Source organism: Callorhinus ursinus, unplaced genomic scaffold (genome assembly GCF_003265705.2).
Source record: "Callorhinus ursinus isolate GAN/ISIS: 27379988/994484 unplaced genomic scaffold, GSC_fseal_2.0 scaffold11, whole genome shotgun sequence".
Lineage (NCBI taxonomy): Eukaryota > Metazoa > Chordata > Mammalia > Carnivora > Otariidae > Callorhinus > Callorhinus ursinus.
This window is the reverse complement of record NW_027397073.1, coordinates 46,317,829-46,343,263: the sequence shown is the minus strand read 5'-3', so window position 1 is coordinate 46,343,263 and position 25,435 is coordinate 46,317,829. Positions and strand designations below refer to the sequence as shown.

Genomic DNA, 25,435 nt, shown 5'->3' with positions numbered 1-25,435 from the left:
AGTACAAGGTCAGCTATCTCACTTCTGGGCTCTAACCAATGAGGGAAGTTTTGTCCTCTTAGATTCTTGGCTCTTCCACCTCCCCCCGCTCCCGTGTTCCTCAGTGTAGTATAACCTCACAAAGGACCTTAACCTATCGTGTGCCCCGATGCATCCTGGTGCTGTCTCTGAGGGTGGCACAAATATGCTGTAGGTGGGGAGGAGCTCCCCTTCCCCTGAGCCTGGTCAGGGAACTGTACGAACACATGCTACTCTGAGAAGTGACAGGGGAATGAGATGGCCCGCTACAGATCTGTCCCCTGGAAGCTGGGGGTGGAATCAGGTACAGCTTATGGGACAAGAAGAGTGGAAGAGGGTTGGCTATAATGAGCTCAGTTTTTCCTAGTGTACTGGTTCTCCTTTGAGGGGAAAAAGGATGGAATCACATGTATTGATATGTGTGTTGTATGTCAGCACATCTTCAGAATCCCCTCCCCCCAGGTCACTATTCTTCCCATTTTACAGACGAGAAAACTGAGGCTCTGAGAAGTTCAGTGTCATGTCCAAGCCTTCACAGCCCAGAAGTGATGAGGCTAACCTTTGAACCCAGTCTTCTTTCATAACAGCATTCAGCCTCTCTTTTAGGGGTGGACAGGACTTGACAGCACTGTTCCAGAATGGGCCATGACAAGCCTGTGTGACATAATGCACAGCTGCCTCACAGGTGCCTGCTGTCCCTGGAGTGGCTAACTGTCCACGGCCCAGGCACGAAGCTGGGAGCAAGGCTAATTCATGGCAGATGACAGATTGGTCATTTTCCTAGCAGTTTTTCATTTTCCTATTCCCCCCTTCACTCTCCTTTCCCCTATCGATATTTCCTTTTCGTTGAGGTGTCCAGTGCCTCTGGCGCCATGGGGAGTCTTGAACCTGAGACAGCGCCCCAGTTCTGTAACCACCTGTGAGATTCCAGGCAAGCCTCCGAGTCCTCCTCTGCAGAAATGGTATCAACACGGTCTGCCACACGGGAGAGGTAGAGATCCTGGCTGCGGAGCCTGGCACAGATAGAAACTCGCCACATGGGACTGACTCTTTCTACTTTGATCCCCGTCTTGCACTGCTTCATGATCTTTTCCCTCCCTGCCCGTATCAGCACCCTGTCTGAGCCTTCCTCCTCATGCCTCTCCCCTGACCTTGCTCATTCTTCCTAAGCCATGTGTGACATTGGTGACAGTTCCACCAAAGTGGAATGGGTATCTCCCTGTAGGCACATCATTGCATTGTAACAGGAATTTTCTAGAAATAATAACAGCCCAAAGAGTAAACTTCTAATAATGTCATTTAAGGCAAAATGATGGTCCAGTGAAGAAGACATGTTTGGGCAGATGGACCTTTCTGATTCCTGAAATCTTGATGATGAGCCCTTTGATGTTGATCCAACACAGACTCTAGCCTGGCTCCACATGTGAGTATGTTGATGAAAGTTGGAGAAGCATATTACCAAGGCACCATTTGAAACCCAGAGCCCATTTAATCTGCTCTTATCCTCTCTCATTCTTTTTTTTTTTTTTTAAGATTTTTATTTATTTATTTGACAGAGATAGACACAGTGAAAGCAGGATCACAAGCAGGGGGACTGGGAGAGGGAGAACCAGGCTTCCCGCTGAGCAGGGAGCCCGATGCGGGGCTTGATCCCACGACCCTGGGATCATGACCTGAGCCAAAGGCAGACGCTTAACGACTGAGCCACTCAGGCGGCCCCCCCCCCCCCCCCGCTCCGTTCTTGTATCTCTTGCCTGGTGTGTATGTATCATATAGTATATAGCTGTCATTGCATTACAGAGAGCCTCAGACATTAATACAGCTCAGACCATCCAATTAGGGGATTGCCAAATCGGGGGTTCATTTTTCGGTAAAATGTCATATATGTAACAGGTGTTGATATCTTGTAGCTAACTGCTCACTTTAACCCCGTCTGAATGTTATTAAGGTCAAATTGCGGTGCATGATCCTTGAGCAATTCCTGGGTTTGGGCACGTAATGACAAATCTATACAAGAGGTATACACCTTAGTGTGAGACCAGCCAGTCTTTAGACTCATAGACTTCAGATAAATTTCTTCTAAATAGTGAGCAAACAGTGTGTGTGTGTGTGTGTGTGTGTGTGTGTGTGGTGAGATCATTCTTGAAAGAACACAAGTGTCTGGAATTGCTTTGGGAAAGGAAACACACGCAGGCTCACGTACACGAAATGTCTGAGAGGTTGCAATCTCTGACTTTTCAGGATAGAGAATCTTAAAACTGATGTGATTTTCACGATTTCTAATCTAAATTCTTCAGTTTATAGTGCAGAAACTGAGGTTCGAAGAGAAGGAAAGCCCGAGTTTGCCCAGCCAGTTACGAAAGGTCAGGGCAAGAGCCCGGGTGTCACGCCTTGCCCAGTGGCCCGCATGAGTTCTTCTTTCCGCCCTTCAACCCCTCCCTCCTTCCTTCCCTCCCCTGCAAGTTCAAATTCAATTTTCTAGAACTGTTCTCCTACTAGCCACACAACTCGTCCCCTTGCTGTCTTCAGGTCTCTGCTCAGTGGTCACCTTATTAGTCAAGCCTCCCCTGAGCACCCAGCACAGAGCACCACCCCCGTGGACTGGGCTCCCTGCCCCCACGGCACTTTCTCCCACCTACTTGCATATTGTCTGACTTCTCCAAACAGACTGGAAGCTTCAGGAGAGAAAGGACTTTGTGTGTTCACTGTAAAACCTACAGCACCTGCAACAGTGCCCGCTACCCAGTGAGAACTGGATAAATATCTGTTGAAGCAATGGATGAACACCTGCCAGTGGGAGGCAGACGGTGCAGAAACAAGAATGAGCAGGAAGCATCTGCTCTGCCCTCATAGGGCATTCACTGAGTGGAGGAAGAACTTGACCTTAGTAATCATTCTGCAAAGGCATTACAAGGGCCTCAAGTGTGCCAAGCTAAGGGTCTCAGCTTGGTCTGGGAGGCTTCTCACAATAGTGGGAAAAGACCACCCACACACTATGTGCCATTGTTTTTGAACCTGGCTTAGAGAATGCATCCATCCCAGGAATGTTCGAAAGATGTTCTGTCAGAAAAACTTGGTTTGATGGCTGTGTGACTAGTTTAGTCTCTGAGTAGGCTCTGTCTGGTTTAGAGTTTAGCAATGGGATGATCCTCTAGATAAGACTGTGTAGAGATGCATATCATTGTGCCTTTCCTAAGCATGGGAATCTACACTCAACTCACTGAGTGTGTTTTGAATGAATTTACTCTTAAGGGAAGGCAGCACGCGTATTGATACCTCCCTGGGGAAATTCAGGGTTGGGAGAGAAAATTAGTGAGCTACCAGAGTGGCCACATGATGTCGCTGTTGCTTAAAAAATTTAGATGAATGGAAGTCCATCTTTTGTGAGGTGAGAACCAGTCTACGAAGTTTCGTTTCGGGAAGGTGGAAAACTGTTGCAATGAGAGACACACTTTTATACACTTAAAAGACATTTCTAAGCGTGACAGTGTTCTGTCTCTCCCCCAAGGCCCCTGTTTTATTTTTATTTATTATAATTGGTTTTACTTTACTCAGCAATATCAAATCTCATACCTAGCGACTTCCTCAGAAGAATTCAGAGCACCCTTATGTCTAATGTCTTATATGTCCTCAAAGAGTTTTAAAGTGTAAATACTTCCTCGAAACATTATAAAAACCAGAAGAAAATGCTAGAAATGGAGGAGTATAATTACCTCTGCTTTCTGTACCTGAGGTCATTTCTAAAAATGGTCACCTATAAACACAGATGACATCTATCTACATTTCCCAAATCAACAGGGTTTATTTAAAAATTTTCCATTGTCTTGATATTTTTAAACTTTGTCTCTCATTTTTCTTCCATTTTGCTTCTTAGAGAATTTGTATCATTTCTTTTCTCATTTCAATGATTTATTTTATTCTTTTTTAAAGTTCATCCATTCCTCAAACATTTAGTGCGTACCTGCTTTGAGTGAGAGTCTGTTCCAGGTATTGCAGAAGATAGAAGATCGATGAGCAAAGCACCTCCGTACATAAGGCTCTTACAATCTTGTAAGGTTGTAGGACCAATTCACAAAAATAATAAACTGAAAGTTCATGCATGTCTTATATCAGACCCTGTGCCAAGTTCTTTACCTGTATCTCATTTAAACTCTCAGGACACTCCTTGTTAACCCCATTTGAAGGCAGGGAAACTGAGATTTAGAGAAGTTCAGTAGTTTGCCTAAGGTTAAAGAGCTATGTATACTGGTGTTGAGATTTGAATCCTGGTACATTTGACCACAAAGCCTGAGCTATGCTTTACAAACTTTCAGTAGTATTAGGCAAAATAAGTTAATATTAAGAAAACCCAGAGATTCAAAGTGCTATGGGAATTCTTATCTGGAGAGGTTCCATGGAAGACTTGGCATTTGAGATTGCCTTCGAAGGATGAATAAAATTTCCCCTGGGAGAGATGAGAAGGGTTTGTCAACTGATGAAAAGTTTAGTTCTTGCTCATGATGTATTTTACAAGGTAAAATGGCAAGGGGTCTTGTTGCCACACGTTGACTCAGGGACCCAGGCTGAAGGGCCACTATCTATGGCTGCATCCTTTGAAACATGAGCAGGAGAAAAGAGAATGTTTCATGAGGGTTTTTTTTACATTTGTCCGGATGTGCCACACAGCACTCTGCTCACTTTTCATTGGCCACAACTAGTCACATGGTCCTGGTTAACTGCGAGAGGGCTGGGAAATGAGAGAGGGAACAGAGGGAATATTGGCGAATATTCTGTTTCCTTCCTGCTATTGTGCTGCCTCCCTGGAAGTAGGGAAGACTTGCATTGTTATCCAGGTTGAATCAGTGGATAGACTTGGGCACAAAAATGAACTGACTCTCTCAAGATTTCATGGTCACCTTGGCCATAGCTACCGAGAGAGGGTGGAATTAGCCACTATTGACATGAGAGATACATTATTTTAAGAGCCTCCTTCCCTCTCCACCCCCATGTCTTTCTTTCCTCCTGGGGTAGGTTGAAAGAGGTGGAAATTCTACAATTTCAAATGGTTTTCTTTGGTTTGGATTTTTGGAAAATTATAGTCATCTTTAGAGAACTGGCCTATTAATCCTGAACCACAGGTTCATGTCTTCTTTAGAATGATGGGATGGGGTGGAGTTTTCTAGGACAAATCATTAAACAAATAAGCAAATAAGATTTAAAAACAACATTCATTCTCATCTTAAGCCTGGTGTTTTCCAGCCTCTTCCAGTGGAAGACCAATGTATAGGAGGGTATACTTCTCTCATCTCCCAGGTATACCTCTGTACAAGCCAATCGGCAGTGCCACGGAAAACAGTCGAAAGACTGACCCATTGTTTTCTGCAGTGAATGGAGCATTTGCTTGTTTCAAGTGACATACTAGGTAACTCTCTTCTAAACAGCAAGGCGCTTACCCATGTGAAAAAAAAAATGAAAGGAACAGCCAGATTTGGTTACTGTCGGAGCCACACGATTCACAGATATCCTTGATAATGACAGTTGCACAGCTGGATAATTAATCAAAGTATGAAGAGAATATAGAGCACTCCCATGCACACAGCCCCATCCAGTCTCCACGGGATCCGGCCATCATCTGTTTATTCTCCTTTGGAATGGCTTGAGATTATTCAATTATTCAATAGCTTCCCTTCTTGCTGTGATGGGATGTATGGTTTTTAATTGGCACCAGGGTCTTTCGGTGCCTATGAACTTTGCTAGTCACTCTTGTGATTCCAGTCCCCGGAAGCCTGAATGTTTATCTTCATCTAGAGTTGGGCCCAAACAATGCACCTTGAGGTACCAATCAGCTTTTTAAAAAAGCAGCTCTGCCAAGCAATTGGTGGCAAAATCATGACAACCATCTGATTGCAGTCTTGCATTTTTTTTTCCTACCCACGTTGTTCTTGACATAGAATATAGGTTGAAAAAAATCCATATTTGACATGAATTTTCTCTGCCTTCATGGTTAATTTTGTAAATGTTGTCCTTTCCTTAGGAAGGACTTTTAAGGCTTTAAACCAACCGGTGTATAAATATTTGCCCATTATGGTGTTTCTTGGAAGCGCTTTCTGGAAAAGCAATTCAATATTTCTAATACATAAATGCATCTTTTTTCCAACTTCCATACTTATTATAATTGTTTGTTCAGAGACATTTATTAAAAATAGATTACAACCTATTTTAGGGCCTTTGAACATTAAAGTTGCAGTGACATCTCATTAAGTGGGCTGCATTTACTGTTCCTAGCACTCTAAATTTTTGCCCTCTTTAGTGGAATTTTTCTCCTTGAGATGCAAATTCTTCTGGTCTTCTGTATTAATTAACTCAAATAGTTCTTTCCTAGCTTGGTACCTGCATAGTTCTGTCAGACAGCATTGGTAACGCTTTCCTGCTAATACTTAGTGTTACTCCTCTGCCTAAGCATTTGGAGAGTAATAAATAGCTTATAACAAGTCCGACAGCTTGCTCTAGTTTTCAAGGCCTTATTTAACCCGACCTCAACAAATGACCCTGCCTTTTGTCTTGCCACCTTCTCGACAAACACCTTCCAGTTTATCTTTTTTATCATCTTCTAAGTGCCTCATCATCAAAGTGAGGTTCCCCCTCCCCAACAGCCACCGCAGTGCCACCTGGGAGCTCATTAGCATACAGACTCTCAGGAGAATCTGCATGTTAACGAGTTCCCAGGTGATTCCTGAGCACATTCTTTTGAGAAGCCCATACCAGTACCTTCTGGCCACATTCCTGCCTCCCTGCCTTGGCTTACACAGTTCTCTCCGCCCGAAAATGCCTTCCCTTCTTCCTTCCACTCAGGCAAATCGTCTTCAGCTTTTTGGTCCTGGTCAATTGAGCTTTCACTTTCTTCTTTAAACCTTGTCATGATACATTTGAAAATTGAGTCTTATTTTGGAGTTAGTTTTGGAGGACGGATCATTCAGGAAAATCATAGAGTCAAAAGTATCCTTGAAAATATTTTAACTTGCCCATCTAATATAGCATCGATGTCTTAGGGCATCTTCTGCTGTAACAAATCTACCTATGGTAAAATTTCCCTTGCTAGTCAGAACGTTTCGCTTTTTCTTTGGTCGAATGCCAGGTATACCGAATGACTAGTATTCGGAATCACATTGTAGAGAGTATGTCTGCCCCCTCCACTCCCCTCCACCCATCCTTCAAGTGCATACAGTTGAATTTGCATAGGTTAAATACATGTGAGAAGGAACTCTCCTGAAGTCAGGTCTGGTATGTGTTCCAGCTTGTGTTTTGATCGCCATGTTGAATTGGATCTGGTCAGAGCAAGCATAAATCCTTGAGACCGTTTAGAAAAATATGTTTTGGGTTCTTTTGAGATAACTGTGAATCATTTCCTTTGCATTAAAGAAAGCCTCCTGAATCCTCACTGCATTAAAAAATAACAGAAGAAAAACATTTTCTGCTTTACCACGAGGCTTATCTAATCTGCATCTAACAGGAAAACGAAGGGAGACGAGAAGGAGGAGGAGAAAATGTGAGAGGAGGGAAAGAAAAAATCCTCCACGTAAAGTTGAAACAGTAGAAAAAGACCTTTTAGGTTGGTTAATATTGCCTGAATTATGGACTGAACTGTGTCCCCTCAAAAGTTGTACGTTGAAGCCCTAACCCCCAATGTGACTGTATTTAATGTGACTGTATTTAATGTGACTGTAATAGAGACGGAGCCTTTAAGGAGGCCATTTAGGTTAAATGAGGTCATAAGAGTGGGGCCTTAATCGATTAGGACAACCAGACTGATCCTTCTCTCCCCCCTCCCTCTCTCTGCTTGTGCACAGAGAAAAGGCCACACAAAGACACAGGGAGATGTCAACAGCTGGCTGAAGCCAGGGAGAGAGGTCTCATCAGAAACCAATCCTGATGGCACCTGGACTTCCAGCCTCCAAAACCGTGAGAAAATACCTTTGTGCTGTTGAAGGCCCCTCTTCTCTGGTACTTTGTTATGGAACTCTGAGCTGACTGAGACACTGCCTGCCCAAGTCCGCAGTCCTGAAGGCGGAATGGATTGCCCCTTTATCCCGAGGTCCTGTATGTTGGCTCTTATAAGGGTATAATGGCAGCGTTATAATTCATTGCTCAGTTACGGGTCTGTCCCTCTCAGCAACTGCTTCCTGCTTGATAACATTTGTGAGCTGAAGTACTTGTTAATTCTTCTGTCTAGATTCGAATTCGCAGTGGTCTCCAAATATTTCTCGAGGCATTTGGAGTGTTCACGTGGATTCATTACCTAAGTCCTGAGAAAAGATGATACTGAACTGAAATCCACAGTTTGCTATGGTAACGATGTTATTGTAGTAGAAGTATGGTGGAAATCTTAAAGAGGGGTAGTTTTACCTCTTTAGCTAATAAAACATTCTTCCAGTAAATTAGAGCAGTGAAGGTGGGAAGTCTCCTATAACACAGCCTTCTCAATGAGATGTTAAGTTCAAAGCTTACATCCTCTCTCTTCCCTTTAATGAAGAAAAAGAAGACTGTGGGAGGTACAATTCAAAGCGCTAAAATTGAAATTCAAGGGAAGTGGAAAATGTGAACACTAATGTGCTCCTCCTCCAATAAGGAATCACATCGCCTGTTCAGGATTAATGATGAGAAATGACCACCTGAGGAACTTGTTCTGAGCTTACGTGTGGTGCTCGTACCTCTCGCTGTCTGATATTTCATGATATTCTGGATCTAATATCTATGGCTCTCAAAGGGCTGCAAAAATATTTTATTAATATTATTTTATGGTGGGGTTGGGATGCTGTGTGGGATTTATAGAGCTGGGGGTCTTGGATTCGTTTTCTCTAAATTATGTTTTGTTTCTTTCTTGCTTTGAAATGTGTCCAAGTAGCCTTATTGTTAGGGAAAATCACTTAAAGCATATAAATGAATACATTTGTTAAGTATAATATTTCACCACCCCTAGCTTCTAGCATTGAAAATTTTAAGACCCCAGCATTTAGTTTTGTTTTTCCCAAAAGTCTAAGTCTTATTGAGGTCACATGATGGAGTGAGTGAGCATTCTGAAAATCGGGAGGTTTGGATTTTAATTCCATTTCTACTTGTAACTCTCTATTTGTGATGGTTGATTTTAGGCATCACCTTGGATGGGTTATGGTGCCTGGATATGTGGTCGAAGATTATTCTGAATGTTTCAGTAAGGTTGTTTTTGGCTGAGATTAACATTTAAATCAGTAGATTTTGAGTAAGACAGATTGCCCACCATAATGTGGGTGGGCCTCATCCAATCAGTTGAAGGCCTAAATGGCACCAAAGACTAACCTCCCAAAAGCAAGAGAGAATACTGCCAGCAGATGGCCTTCAGGTTTGAACTGCAGCATCAGCTCTCCTCTGGAGCAACAGTTTGCCAGCCTACCCTGCTGACATTGAACTTTCCAGCCTCCGTAATCACACGAGCCAATTCCTTAAAATCCATCTCTTTCTCTCTATATACACATCCTGTTGGTTCTGTCTCTCTGGAGAATCCTGACTAATGCACTATGTAATCCTGGTTTCATCCTTTCTCTTCTCTGAGGCTCAAGTGTGCAATCTGTAAAGAGAGGAAGCGATACTGTGTACCCTCTAAGGTTTTCTAGAGAGAAAAATGGCATGATTAAAAAAACCTGCTAATTTTGAAATGTAAAATTTTTATAAAGAGTAATGAAAGTACGTTCCAGAGAGACACTGGGATAAAAATATGAAAACACCCCCTCATTTCTTGACATTTTGCTCAAGATTGAGAGGCAATGTGGTGAGCGTCTGGGATGGTGAAGTGCACATCTCAGCACAGCTTCTCAACACAAGATATCCTGCCCCAGTCCTGCTGCAGAGTCTGTCTCCCCAGCCCCAGTCCTACCTCCCACCCACCACTGCCCTGCAGGCATTCTCTTTCTTCCTAGGGCACTGGCACCTTCCAGGTGTGGGCTCAGACCTCCCAATTCCTGAGCTAGGCACAACCAAGGAAGGTAGAGCATCAGGTGACTCAGACCCCAGCTGGTGTCCAGGGATGAGAGGCTGGACATGGCCAGCCCTTCCATCATCACTGTTTGCCTGTTGTGTGATTATTCCTTTGATTCTTAATCATTTTTCCCTCCTAGCAGATTCATTGCACAACATAGCACTAAGCAGGAAATAATAGTCACCCATTGTAGCACCTAGAGATAATCACAATTCTCAGTTTGATATATTTTATTCCTTCTCTAATCCAGGTAATAATGCAATTTAACCTTCCTTGCCCTCCCTCTTGAGGATCATCTTGTTCTCATGTACTTCGGGGAGAAGGAAGATTTCTTCATTTCCACTCCTGGATCAGTTAGGGTCACTGCGCATGGGTGTGCAGGTTGTGCACTGCAGAATCTGCAAGGCAACTCATCTCTTCACTGTCAATCCTTAAAGTCTCTAGTGACCCTACCATAGGCTTTTGTGTTTAATGGATTTTCCTGGCTTTCAGTTCAAGGAGGGGAGTTAGATTATAACCCTGCCCAGAACAGAGAATTAGTTACAACTGAAGATTAGACACCACTGTGTTTAAATATCCCTCAGGCATCTTGAACAGGGGACTATTTCTCACAGGGTACTTCTTCCTTAGGCCTTAACTTCTCATCATTTTCCCAGGACCTTCTTCTTTGCTATGGTCTACTTCTCAGCCAGGTCTCTCAATGCTTTAGCTCCTTAGGAGAAAGTTCTAAAATTCTGATTACTTTGTTACAGGGAACATTTTAATTCTTCTCTTAATCCTATCTTTTCACACTATGTTCAGGGTACCTTACTTTCCACAACCAAAGAAAGGCCGAGAAAAGTGTTATCTTGAAAGATCAGGTCCCTCCTGAAGAAAAATTCTCTCCCCTCCCATATTTGTATGTATAGATAGAATGAAGAAAAGGGGTAATGTTCTTCATTTTCTTTATTGGTTTTCATTTTTCTCTGATGTCTACATTTTCACTCATGGCAGAAAGATGGTAAACTCAGCCTGAATCACTGTTTTTGGGATGCATGCATACCCATCTTTGAACTGTCTATCGGTGTCACTTTGTGGGAGACTGGGGAAAATCCATGGGCTGGTCTTTGTGCCTTCCTCAGAAGCTCCTTTGGCCTCTGCAAAGATGTCTGTTGTCTCTGCCGGCATGCTGTTAGAGTCAGCTAAGAGGTACGAGCTGGTGTGACTCAGGGGAACTCCTTTTGGCTTGGTCAGGGTCGGGGTCCTTCTGCTGGATCAGACCCACCTCAGCTCTGCCATGCGCACAGATCCCCTGAGACTTGGCCGCAGGTCGTCCAGCAGCTGGCCTGCTCCATCCCACTACTCAGCCTCCACTCTGGGCCACCTTGCAGCTCCTCAGGGTGGATGCTGGCCATCATCTGCATCCTCCCTTTGGAGCATGCCGGAACACCTGCAGTATTCCTTCTGTGTCAACTTGAAGCCCAGGAAGACGCCAGGCCCTCTCTCCTGACCTTCTTCTCCATGCCACACTGCTGTTACAGTACTTCTTTGGCCCCCTGGGTGGGCACTGGGCTGCCCAAGGACTAGGGTCGCTGGGTTTACAAATACAAATACTAGACACCCAGGTAAATGAGAATTTCAGATAAACAATGCATAATTTTTTAGTATTATTTAGTAGGTGGTATTTGGGACATACTTCTACTAAAAATTATTTGTTGTTTCTTTGAAAAAAAAACATAACTGGGAAACCTGTACTTTATCTGGCAACCCTACCAGGGTCCCTACCAGGAACCCAGGGGACAGTGGGACACAGCCTCCCTCTGCCTTTGGTTTCCTTTTTCATCTCCTTTGCATGGAATGAGGGTCTGTTGGCAAACTCTAGAGTCTGATGAGTTCCTGCTCACTTTACCTCTCCCATTTGAGATATAGCATTTTAAAGTTATGCTTATTTATAAATTAGGGTTCTATTGGAAACGGAGTTTTATATCCATTTCTATTTTTCCTTGGCATAGCAATTTTCTCCAAAATATGCTTTTAATGGCTCATGAATTTCACATATGGCTTGATTTTTTTACTGGGTTTATGATGTGTTAATTCAGAAATCTTTGTTGAATAGCTCTCATGTGCTGAAGTATTGTTTTGGTGCTAGGATACGGTGGTCAACAAATCAGAAATGTGTCTATTCTTAAAAAACTTACATGCCAGTCAGGAAGACAGGTAGTGGATATCAGTAAGCTCAGTTCATCACGAGTGCTATGTGAACCACAAAAAAGTGACAGTGACTGTAAGGGCTGGTGATGGGAACAGTGCCCACCACCCTTGGCCTCGATTGGTCCAGTGAAAGACACCTGATCCACAGTAGACCAATAAGAATCCTCCCTTGGGACAAAGGGAGAGGTGCAGGCAGTCTCTTTGAGAGCAGTAGTTTCAAGATGTGAAATTCAAGAGCCCGTGGCGGCCATGTTTACCACTGCAAGAAGAGATAACTGGTGAGAGAGAATAAAGTCGTGTCGATAAAAGTGGTGATGAGGGACAGGAGTCTTGGAGGCATGTGGGTCCCTGGGTTCAGATGTTCCTGAGCTCCACCTCCATCTCTGCCTTTTCAATTTGGGTATTCAGCAATTCCTGAAATCCTATGAGCCCATAAATTATGTTTTTGCTGAAGCTAGTTTGAATTGCGTTTCTATTATGAGAAACCCAGAGTCATCCTGACTAATAGTAAAGGGAGGCACAATAGAGAGAATCATTTATAGCAGCTACCCACACGCAGACCCCTCGTAGGCTCTCTATTTCCACATGACTAGAGATAGCTTGTCCTCATCTCCCAACATGTTTCTACCCCTCCACGCATGATTATTAATCCTAATGGATTTCCAGACTCAGAGAGTAAGTGTTTTCCTTTTTCCCTGCATGAGGTTGACCTCCTGGTTTCTACATATTTTTTGGTCTCAGGTTGACCTTTTCTTAAAATGATTGCCCCCCACAATTGTTCATTCCATTCAGGTAGTGTCACACACCTAACCACAAAGATATTGTCTGGCCCTGTGGTATGAACATGATAATCTGACATCAGTTTCCCCAAACCTGGATTATTCAGTGAGAAATGATGCCATGGGGGGGCCAAACCAAACTCAATTATCATTTCTTTTCAGTTTTCTCCTGAGTTAAAACAAAACAAAACAAAACCATGATGTGCATGGGGTTGTGTGTATGAGGGAGAGGGACAGTTTCATTTGGTGATACCCTGTTATATTTGGAAATAGAGACACAGTTTTCTCAAAAACAAAAACAAAAACAAAAACAAAACTTTCTAAATGATTCTTAGGCTCCCAGGCTGGAAATGGGTGTCTGTAGCTAAACCTAGACCTTGCATAGTGCTAACTGCTCTAAGCTCACAAAGCTGCTGCACACCGTTACCCTCCCCTAGACCTTGAGCGCATCGAGGTTGGAATCTGGGTCCAGCACCCTGATCCCACCTGAGTGCACCCTGACTCCTAGAGCCATTCTGAGCACCAAGGGATTTCTGAGTCCCAAGAACACTTAAGAGGCGGCAAGGGGAGGGATCGCAGATGTGTCCCAATACCTGAGCTCTGCAGCCCAGGATGGATCATCCTCTTCCTGCTCTTTCACGTTCTCCAACTGGTTCCATTATTCCTTCACTGCTACTCTGAGAATCATTCCAGCTGCTAAGGCATTCCTAGCTAAGCCAAGACATAGATCAGCAACCACGATGTCCCAATCATCTCCGTTCTTGTCCAGTGAGGATGTGAGCAAAGGTCACCCTCCCGGTCCCTGGTGGCTCAACCAGGCCTGTGGGGCTCCCCCATGTGCATCTCCATCTGCCCTGCCCCCATCACTCCTGTTGCAGCCCCACGTCTCCTTTGCTGCCAGCTAGACTCAGGATTTAGACTTTCAGAGCAAGCCTGGGACACTCAACTGCACTAATCTCTGTTTCCCATACCTTCCAAGCCCAGCATAAGCCCTCTTCTTTGACATAGTCAAGGTGTTGAATTAATTTAAAAAATACAGTTAAAATAAGGCTTTGAAAAATGTAAAGCATACACAGTAGTAAATCCCCATCCTTGCAATAGGGCTAAGCCCTCTTCTTTATGGCTCTGATTTTTGGAGTCTATGTGTATAAATCACACCTAGAGTGCACCACTTATACATTCCACATTTTCCCCTTCTTAGTGGAAAGAAAACTTGAGACTTTAGAAGAAATTTGAGTTCAGAATCATTTTGGATTTTTATAATTTTCTCCAAGTCTTTTGCAAGTGTCTTTTCTTATGCTCATGTGCTGGCAAGTTGTCTTAAGTCTTCCCAAAGACTTCAGCTTAGTTTTCACAGAAACACCAGTTCTTTTTTTTTTTTTTCTTTTTAGAAACACCAGTTCAAATTCTTTTCTTATTTACAGTCAAGCGATGCACACGTACATGGTATAAGCGGGCTTAGGAACAAACACAGGGACTCTTGCCAGGCATTCGGCTACTGGAGTGTAGCCTCTTGGTGTCTGGGCTTCAGAATTCCATGGGCATCAGTGAGAATGCTTTGCAGAGAAAAGTCATCCATGGGCAGGGGGTGGAGGACAGGGGGGAGGATGGCTAAAAGAGCTTCAACTATATCTGACCCTAGTCTAGATTTCCCATTGCTCTGCTGCTGTTCTCATGATTTCTAGATTTATGATGGTGAGAACTCTGGGGACTCCACCATCTGACATTCTGCCTCTACAGATCGGTTCATTTCCCAGGCTTTCTTGTCTCTATTTCCAGCTTCCTCTTCTCTGGGTGGTGCTGCTGATCTGAGGCAGAGCCCACTCTCTCTGGATTAACTACCACCTGGGGCAGCCAAAGGAGGGGGCACAGAGCAGCGATGCCATCCTCTGTCTCCTGACATCTTCATTAAAGTCCACTATTCCTTGCATGAGATTTTTCAATCTGGTGCAAGGAGAGAAAGGGGCAGAGCCCATAGCTGAGACTAATACCGCGTGAAGGGAACAGGTATGGACAGAAGATGTCGGTGGTAGGTTGATCCATAAACTGAATTAACCTATGGAAACAGGGGCTTGGAGCAGAGGTGAATAGTAAGCCACAGGAACTCTGGGGTAGATGCTGGACTTTTTTCAAGTGTGAAATGGGAATAAGGACATCTCATCTATCTCTTAAGAGCTATGGAAACCCCACTAATGTCTTGATTACATATGGTAAACTCGATTTCTTTTCAAAACACACTCCCCCCCCCGATATTATCACTTTAATTCAGGTCTAGAGACTTTAGTCAGATAATAATTTGAATTATGGTCCATCTTGCCAATTACCCTTGAATTATTATGTCTCTTATCTTTGGTTAACTGAAGAATAACAACCCATCCAGAATTAAACCACAATCAGCAGCAATTTAGTCAGAATCAAATTGTGTTAATGGGTTTCTTTTTCTTTATAAGTTCTTTGGCATCCACAAAACTGCCCCCACAAGTAAATGCTGCCTTGCAGCACTCATCACTCATGTTTGAAAAAGAGAGAGGTGGTAAGCATACTTGCAGTTCATGACCAGCCTGTGCTCAGTTCTTCACACAAATCCTTCGGTTATGGCTGGAAGAGGGGGTCTTGTGGCCATATGTAGGCCAGGTGACCTGGTTTCCCCAACCTGATGAGATGAGGGGTAGATACCTGATTCACACTGACTCAGTCAGATTCTTTCTCTCATAATACTAACCATGAAGCTCCAAAATATTTCAGATAGTGGTGAACACTGGGATGGATGGTCTTGGGGGTTCAGGGACCTGAACAGCCATAAGACTGCACTCATGAGAGAGGAGAATCTGTCTGGGTGAGAGAGGAGCAATGTAGAATTTTACAGAAAAATATATTTTCTTTTCAACATGGGGGAGGCAACAAAATCAAGAATCAAGTATGTGAGCAAATATGGTATAAATTAAAAACATGCTCTTCTTAGGAGGCAAACATGTGGATAAAGAAGTTATTATAGAATATATAGTAATAAAAGGTAAGGGGCACCCTGGGTGGCTCTCAGTTGCTTGAGTGTCTGACTCTTGATTTCTACTCAGGTCATGATCTCAGGATCGTGGGATTGAGCTCTGGCTTGGGCTCTGCACTGGGCATGGAGTCTGCTTAAGATTCTCTCTCCCTCTCCTTCTGCTCCTCCCCCCTCTAATTAAAAAAAGGTAAAAATGAGATTTGACTATTTCTGACATTAGGTATTGCAATAAAAAAAAAAAACTTTAAGGGGCGTCTGGGTGGCTCAGTCGGTTAAGTGGCTGCCTTCGGCTCAGGTCATGATCCCAGGGTCCTGGGATCAAGTCTCTCATCAGGCTGCCTGCTCAGCAGAGAGCCTGCTTCTCCCTCTCCTTCTACCTACCTCTCTGCCTATTTGTGCTCTCTATCTCTCTGTCAAATAAATAAATAAAATCTTTAAAGAAACCTTTAAATAATGTCTTGTATACAGACAATAGATTTGTAAAGCTAATTCTAGAAAGGGGTCTCATCTGGTACTACAAAGACCAAACTTCACCCATGCCTACCACCTATGGTAAAACTCCTCAGTATGGCCTCACGGGCTTCTATCCTTGGACCAAATCTCCCCTTTCAGCCTTACCACCCATTCCCTATTTCTGGGCATTCTGTGCCCTACTCACACAGGGATCCTTGCCATTTATTGAACATGCCATGCATTTCGTCTTGGAAGATGGCTCTTGGCAGAAGTGAAGTCCAAGGCTATGGTTAGCTAGACAACTGGAAAAGACACTCTGAATTGGTCCAAGTAAAAAGTTAAAGCTGACCCCCTACTGTGGGTTCAGTTGGGAAACAGAATTTGCCCAATAAGCAGATCTAGGTTCCAAGAAATGATGCCAGGCTGAAACTGCAAGTGTGCCTCTTTGAAACTTAAGATACTTTTAACTTAGATAACAGCACATATATCTCATTTCCTATGTATAACCTGCATAGTACATGGGTAATGTGTTTAGAAAAGTACCTAAGAGCAATTATTTTCTTGCTGCTAACTTAATTTTTGCTTTGATGGGCCAAGACTGAACTATCTATACTTCTCCTGTCGGTTGTCCCAGGTCATTTTTGTCAGCTGTTGGTCATTTTGACTCAACTTTTGAGAGTAGGGCGCAGAATGCCCAGACATTCTGCCCAGCTAGCCATAGCCTTGGACTCCACTTCTGCCAAGAGCCATCTTCCAAGACGAAATGCATGGCGTGTTCAATAAATGGCAAGGATCCCTGTGTGAGTAGGGCGCAGAATGCCCAGAAAGAGGGAACGGGCAGTAAGGCTGGAAGGGGAGATTTGGTCCAAGGATAGAAGCCCCTGAGGCCATACTGAGGAGTTTAACCATAGGTAGTAGGCATGGGTGAGGTTTGGTCAGACCGTCTGACCACCAGCTTGACCTTCACTTCTGCTTAGAGTGCTGCTGATGTTAATTACTCACTTTGAGCTTACCAGACTGTTCTAAATAGCCTCTCTTCAAAGTAGCCGCTCCTACTCTTGACCTGCTATGCAGTGGTCAAGCTCTGCAGATCTTCTTTTTCCTCTTCTAGGTGAGTAGATCTCAACAGACATTTAAAAAAGACACACAGTCCCTTTGAAGATGTGTATCCAATTTCTAATTTATTCCTTAAGAGCCACACTCCCTGGGTGAATGTGACAAGCTGAGTTCTCAGCCCTCAACAAATCATAACAGAATTTTAAACAAATTCTACTACACTGAGGATTAATAAAGGCTGCTTCCCATTTCTAAGTAACCCTATATTTGTCAAACATTATGCTTGTAATATTTTGGATATTAAAGGGGGTTTTGTTCCAGAAGTATATTAGAAAAATCTGCATAGTGTAATATTGATTTAAAAATGAACACACTTTTTTTTTAAAAAGAGAAATGAGGCTTAAAGAAAATTATTTACCCCAGAACTCACTGAACCCACGGTTAGCTGTGTACTGCCTGTGACAATTCTCCTATTGTTTATTCCTGCGTTAGTTTGCTCACTTGTTTGTTCATTCATTCATTCCCTCAGTATCTACAAAGTGCCATCTGGATATGAGAGACACCTCTGGACCCACTGGTCATAACAACAACAACCATAGCAACATAATAAGAGACAACATTTGTTGAGTTCTTATAATGTGTCACAAGCCACATTAATTATTTTAGATGCATGACAGCAATTTATCCAAACAGCCCCATGTTACAGATGGGTAAGTGCCATTACCTCACAGAAATTAAGTAACATGACTCAGAGTAACACAGCTGGAACGTGGAAGAGCTGGTCTCTGACTCCAGAGCCGTTACGTTCCACTGGCATACTCATGTGGATAGGGCCAGCTGATGGCCAGAAACAAGCCTTCCACACTGGCCCCCCTGGGCCTTGCCATTGGCCTTGGCAGCCAGTCACCTGTGAAAGTCTAGGGTGGGGGTGTACAGCCAGGTGTTGGGTTTTCCTCTCTTCCTGTCTGCTCTGGATGACGGGGGCTCTCAGACCCTAGGGCCCAGTCCTGATTATGTACTCAAAAGTAGTTGCCGATTTGACTTTGTCTTTGAAAAAATTTCTTGATGAGTTTCATTCATTTTCTAAGCTCTCCCCTGCTCTGCCTTTTTTTCATCCCATGAAATGATAGCAGCTCTTACACTCTTAACATTTGATGATGGAGACAGTCAGGATCCTGAAAAAGCACAGGGCTTCTCACTGTGGAGATTATTTTCAGTTTCTATTAAAATTCTCACCTTCCTCAGCTCATTGAGTCTGGAGAGAAAGATGAAGTCGGTGTATCATGGTGATGGGCAGGTCACCCAACACTGAACGCATGGCCAATTTTCCATATTTTGAGCCAGATTTAGTCATTCTTTTCTCCCCTCTTCAAAGTTAATAAGGTATTTCTGCCTTTTCATTTCTTCCTTAAAAATCATACTTGGAAAAAAAGGTAATGCGTCACGAGCAGAGGGCTTATCAAAGAATGCTTAAGACCAGGCCTAGTTAGAAAAGGTATGTTGCTGTGGTGAGGGAGAATCTTTGAGAGGACATCATCTATTTCTAGTAAATCATGAAAGAAATACCAAGTGGCAGTTGATAGATTGTATTCATTCATTTAGGAAAGCAGAGAAAAGCCTGGATCTAAATTTGGAATGGAAACAATTAAACATTTAGGATGGCTTAGTCTATCCAGGCTGCTATAAAAAAATGCCATGGACTGCATGGCTTATAAACAACAGAAATTTATTTCTTACAGTTCTGGAGACTGGGAAGTCCAAGGTCAAGGCACTGGCAGATCTAGCCTCAGGTGCAGGTCTGCTTCCTGGTTCATAGATGGCTGTCTTGTCACTGTAACTTCACATGGCAGGAGGGGGTGAGGAAGCTCTCTGGGGTCTCTTTTATAAGGGCACTAATCCCGTTCATGAAGACACCACCCTCATGGCTTAATTACCTCTCAAAGGCCCCACATCCAAATACTATCACATTGGCTGTTAGGATTTAGCTTAAGAATTTTGGGAGGACATTTAGTCTGCAGCATAGGATCATAAAATATTTTTGACCAGTTTGCAAAAGAAAGACCTAACGGAGGAGTTTCCTCAAATTTGCTTGCCTGGGTCCGTTTGAGGGAGCTCACTTCTCTCTTCCAAAGAGCCTCACTGCTGGAGAAACATTATTGCAGTCTTAGGCATCACATACTTGTTCAAATCAGAAGGGCTCCAGTGATGGTTGTACCTTGATTAAGCAGAGCATCATCTTAATAAAGGTACAACCATCATCTTCCACTTGTGTCTCATTGGCCGGAAGTCCTGTGAGGCTGGGAAAGTGAGCATGTGTCCCAGGCTCTATGATGGAGGTGGGAAGGGACAAGGGGGTTGGGAATGGGGGTTTGTTTTGTAAACCACGAAGAAAGAGGACTCCTCCTTCATTCTCTCTGCCTAATCGTGCTTAGCCAGTGGTTAGCACAAGTCACACCTTCTCCAGGAAGCCAGCTCTACTCTTGTTCTAACCTAAAAGGCTCTCTTCACCTTTTTAACTCCTAGAGCCCCTGTCTTCATACATCTAGGTCTCCCCTCAACCAATGGAAAGATCCTGAAGGCAGGACCTGCTCATGTGTCTTTGCATATCTAACAGTATTTACTATACTGCTTTGTACATAATAGAAATTAAACAAAAATTTTGTCAGAATGGTAGAGTGTGCTTTTGCTCACTGTAAAATATTAAGCCAAATTTAGTAAACATTATACATATGAAAACAATCCTATCAAAACTTTATCCTTCAAAACCCACCTGAAATACCACTTAGTCCATGAAGCCATGGTTAATCCATCTTGCCAGCCCTAAATCATCTCTCTTCTGAATTTTTATACTATATAAACAAAAGATGCTCATAACGCTCTATTCATTTCCATTCCTCCTTAGAGAATTTATTCTAGAATGGGCAGCCATATGTGATCTTGCCTGTCTGGCCCCTGCTGTCTTGATTATAGTTAGTACTTGACCCATGGTTAGGCCAATCACATTCTTTTCCCTGGAATATATTGTTGAAAACAGACACTGAGTCATTCAGATGGTGCTGAGTTACTGGCACTAATAAGACCATGTAGAGTGGTGTTCAGAGTGGGTGCCTTGAGAGCCCATACATGCTGCCGATATTGGTTGACAGAGGACTTAATATGTGCCTGGCATTGTATGAGGCAATAGGGAGCAAAATCAATCAATAGGGAGCAAAATCAACCAACCCACGGATCTTCTAGTGGTAGGATTTCCTTTTTGACATGTTCAGGCAGAATTACAGAAGAGGCGAAGGGAAGACGGTCTGCAGCAAAGGGAACCAACCATATCAGCAAGAAATTCTGCAGCCCCTGGTGAGAGACTTGGAGATTCTGACTCATATCGTTTTCATGGGGCCCAGCTATGTGTCCACCACCACCCCCATTACTATTGCTGCTGCTGATACTGGTTGATCTTTATTAAGTACTTACCATGTTCCTAACACTGGGCTAATCTCTAGACATATAGTTAATTGTCTCAGTAGCCTTATGATCTAGGCACTTGCACTATCTCCACTTTACATGGGAGGTGAGTTACTTCAGAACACCAGCTAGTAAATGATAGGAAGGGAAGTAGGCTGAGCTCTTCGCAAATGTGTCCCATCATATTACTCTTGTAATAAACCAGCTTTGTTGGGTGCCTGTTCCTTCCTGTCAACAGATACCTTAGGTAGCTAGTTAATGAAGCTCAGACTGGAGGTGGCAGGAAAAAGTAGTTCTCCACGTTTCTGTTGTTATAGAAAACTTCAGGCATTTTAAATGGAATCAGGGCAAAATAAGCCCTCTCTTGAAAATGTTCGATCTAATAAAATGATTTTTGTTTTAAGCTACTAAAGAAAAAAAAAAAAAGAAATTGTTCCAAGGTAAACATACCTGTCAGTGTTTCGGCTTGCATATTCATTTCTTGAGTTGTGTGACTAAAATGAGGGGTTTCCAGTTTGTGAGCCCCTCAGCTCTGGCCGAAGGAGGAGGAGCGGGGTGGGCTGGTACAGAGTTCACACAAAGAGTGCGCAAATACATCAGTGCACACCAAGGGATGTCTGTAAATTCAATAAATAATACATCCTGTACATGCATGGACCACATGTTCTAAATGTATGCAGGTAGTTAGTATCAATGAAATAGAGACTCATGTAAAGTAGTTACTGAGTTCATACTAGCTTTTTGTCAGATATTTTCTGTACCAACAGACATTGTGGGATTATATGAAAATCCATCCTATTTGTGAAATTAAGACTAGATCCTCATAATCAAAAGTTGAAAAGCACTATTGTAAATTATATCAAAAGAGTACTGAATGTTTATAATAGGAAAGGCAGCTATGTGGCTGTCCGTCACTCATTCAGCCTATGCATACAGAAGGCAGCACTTACTGATAAGGACACTCCTTGTGGAAGATCCTGATATAGCCTCACACCCCCATTAATATGGACCAGGAAGCCACCACCAACTTTTTGCAGTTGGCTGTGAGATGTTGCCATTTTTTTGTTCAGAGAAAAAAGAACTCACGTTTGGTGACTCTCCCTTTATATTTCCTAAGGTCCAGAAAAAGCAATAAGGATCAAGAAGTTAGTTTTATCTGATGTGTCCCAGTATTTGGCTATGTGTCAGTGTTCTTGAGTTACAGAACCTGGTGTCTTACTCATTTCAGCTTGTCCCGTGGGTAAAAGAAAAAAAAAAAGACCCTTAGCTCTGTAGATGGCATTAATAAACTAACATTGTCGAGCTTCAGTAGAGAGCAGGTAGTTGAGGAATAAATGTTATGGCATGATTGAAATAAGTCTTTTAACTCCCAAAGCAACAGAAGTCTCCCCCCACCTTCAATTTTTGTATTATTATTCTCATCCCACTTAAAAATAGCACGGAGTCTGCGGCAAGACGGTGTGAAAGTTCTCTGGAGCTTTAATCACTAATGACCTCATCTTCAAGTGGTCAGTGATAATAAACAAGAAGAAGGGATTTCCAGGGGGGCAGAGCATTAATAAGGTAAGATTTTAAAATTAATTTTTCAAGTTAATTAAAATGTCCAAAAGCACAATAAAACTGCAGAAAATCTGGCAAGGGAATGGCAGCAAGCCTGATTAATGCAAGTCAACTGTCTTCCGAGGGTAATAGTAATAATGATAAGATTATGGATATGGAAGAACCTGCTAAAGAGAAATGTGATGTATGTGGAATACAAACTGCATCCCAGTTACTATTTTATGGTGCACAATGGATCTTATTAAGGAGGAATAGCTGCAAGAATTACCACCGAATTGCTCCATAAAAGTATTGTGTAATTAACAGTGTTGTGGCAGCAGCTGGAGCAGTGCCTCCCATTGATAGTCCATATTCTCCATCTATTTCCAGTTTGCGGAGAGGGTGTGGGTTCTAACTAAGTCTATTTATTTATCCAATCACTCAGTAAACATTTATGGAGCAGGGCACTCTGCTAGGAGATAGGAGGGGTGTGATGATGATTAAGGCACTGCTTTTGCCTTCAGCGGGCTTATGTTCGAATAGGGGAGTTAAGATTTGAGTATAAGTAACTCTAATACAACGCAGATTGTCTTGGAAACTTTCCATGAGAGGTCAAGAGAGAGATAAATTCTTTTTAGTAAAAGGGATTTAATAAAAGCATCAGAGAATATATGACATTTGAGAAGGGCTTTGATTTCAGTGGTGGTGAAGATAATACTTTTCTACTTACAAGTTCTTAAATCTTTAAAAATGCTACGTGGCATGTAAATACACCAAGGGAAGTAGGAAACAATGGAGGCATTTGGGGGGTTAAGAGTGTAGTCAAAGTAAGTAAAGGGGGGTACTCGTCAATGATATGTTGAGAGACAGATGGCATGTAAAATGGAAGCCCCCAATGCCATGCAAATATATCTCATACAAAGGGGACTTTGAACATTCTGGAGCCAGGCAGTTTGACCTAACTCTGCTTATGAAGTTACTCTGGCTGCATGGTGGACTTGGGGGGACAAGAAGTGGATTGTAAAAATCATTTGCGGGGGGCACCTGGGTGGCTCAGTCATTAAGCGTCTTGCCTTCAGCTCAGGTCATGATCCCCGGATCTTGGGATTGAGCCCTGCATCAGGCTCCCTGCTCAGCAGGAAGTCTGCTTCTCCCTCTCCCACTCCCTCTGCTTGTGTTCCCTCTCTTGCTGTGTCTCTCTCTCTCTCTCTGTCAAAAGAAATAAATAAAATCTTTAAAAAAATCATTTGGGGGCACTGCAACAATAGAACATGGTGGAGATGCTGGAGGGCAAACTGTATGGGATGTGTTTTGTGAAAATGGAAAGGAGAGAACCATTGTCAGTGACATGTGAAGACAGAGCTAAAACTTGAATGAAGAAGGAGGGAGGTCAAAGATGACCACAAATTTCTGAGTTTGGGTTATTAGGAGGACGGCTACACACACGCCAACAAAATGGTAGATGAAAGAGGGTTGGGAAAATAGTGATGATGTGTTGGTACAAAGACGATGCACCTGGAGAGGTACTTCTCAGTCATGAGCTTTGAGGCTGAACTTGACTTAATGCTTCTTAGCTTTTATGGTAATATTGGGTTTAGGTGTTATCAGAATGTGCTTGTGAGATAAGACACATGGGCATGGAATAAGATGTTCTTCAGGCATGTGCAGATGATGATTTAGACGTCATCTATTTGGACATCAATGTATTTCAGGATCATTTAGAATGATAGCTGAGCTTTCTGTCTCTTTGGCGGAGGCATTTGGGTTAAGCTCAGTCCTGAGGTCCTGGAGAGATTCTGGGCCCAAGATCATAGGATACAACTGATCTGTAGTTTGGATTTTATTAGATTATCTTCAGGCCTCCTTTTAATTTTAGTTTAGTACCAAAAAAAGGCATCCTAGCCTTCCATTTTCATTGGGTCTCTATTATTTCTGGCTGTCTTTTCCTCACCCAGCTGCCTTTGCTTCTGGCAGCTGAGCTGATGGCGCAGAAGGTGTTGGAGAGTGCATGGTAGCTGACTTGCCCAGAGTACGGGGAAGCAGAATCACTACAATGGAGATGAAGAATTGCCAAGAAATTTGAGCTGGGGTAGCTTAGAGTCTGAAAGCTCAAATTCCATACAGGGCTCATAAACTTTGTTCATTTTCCACTCCCCTGCCTCCTTAGCCTCTTGTAACAATTTTACCTGGAAAACATAAAGTTTCGGACTTTGTTACCTCTCAGATCCATCCCTACCTATGTAACTTGATGTCCCAGTCTTGGTGTCCATGGCTTCTTCAACAAGGACGAGTACAACCTTCTACTTGGCTCTCTGAAATCTCTTCTCTTGCAAGCTCTCCTGTGCATTGCGCTGTACATTATTTTCATTTCTAAGAGTCTCCAAAATCTATATGGCTCCCAGTTGCTCCTAGAATCAGACTGAAAATGCTAATCCTGGACTGGGAGGCTCCGCTGGTCATCGACTTCCTCAGGTGAGCTGGTGTCCTTCCTCATCACCAGCTGCAGCCCTGTTCACATTTGCTCTTGTGGGTGAATAGCCCTACTGTACTTCACACGCCACTTACTTAGGGCCACGTGAGAGAAGTAGTGGGCACCACAGCTTCTGCCTGAAATGCCATTTCTCTCCCTCTCTCCTAGATATGCCTGAGATTTCTTTTCTTTTGGAGGTCTTTCTTGTTAGGATCAGGCAAGCTACTTCTTAGCCACTCATGCTAAGGCGCCATGAATGGAGGTTATTACAGACTTTCTTCTTAGTAGGCTGTAAGACAAATCTCATCCCTTTTATTACATTTGATTGGAAAGGCATGCTCTTTGCTGTACCTCTGATGGCTTTTTCCTCGTGCGTTTTTGACTCTACTCTTTTGCTGTATGAGATAATGACTACATGGTTAAGCTTAGCCTTCTTAGCCTCCATGCTTGAACATATAGATCCTAGAAACATGGCTTACGGG

General features: G+C 43.1%; 1 long non-coding RNA gene across 2 annotated transcripts in view; it reads left to right on the top strand.

Moving 5' to 3' along the window:
* The window catches only part of LOC141373687 (uncharacterized), a 134,223-nt gene that overhangs the window by 71,593 nt on the left and 37,195 nt on the right, over window positions 1-25,435 (top strand). The window contains exons 1-5 of one of the 2 annotated variants that reach the window (XR_012379936.1): window positions 192-322; window positions 1,323-1,441; window positions 7,845-7,956; window positions 8,228-8,343; window positions 22,382-22,507. This is a non-coding gene — a long non-coding RNA (uncharacterized lncRNA). Of the gene's footprint in view, window positions 1-191; window positions 323-1,322; window positions 1,442-7,844; window positions 7,957-8,227; window positions 8,344-22,381; window positions 22,508-25,435 lie in introns of those variants that run through there. The other variant, XR_012379935.1, reaches the window with a different exon arrangement.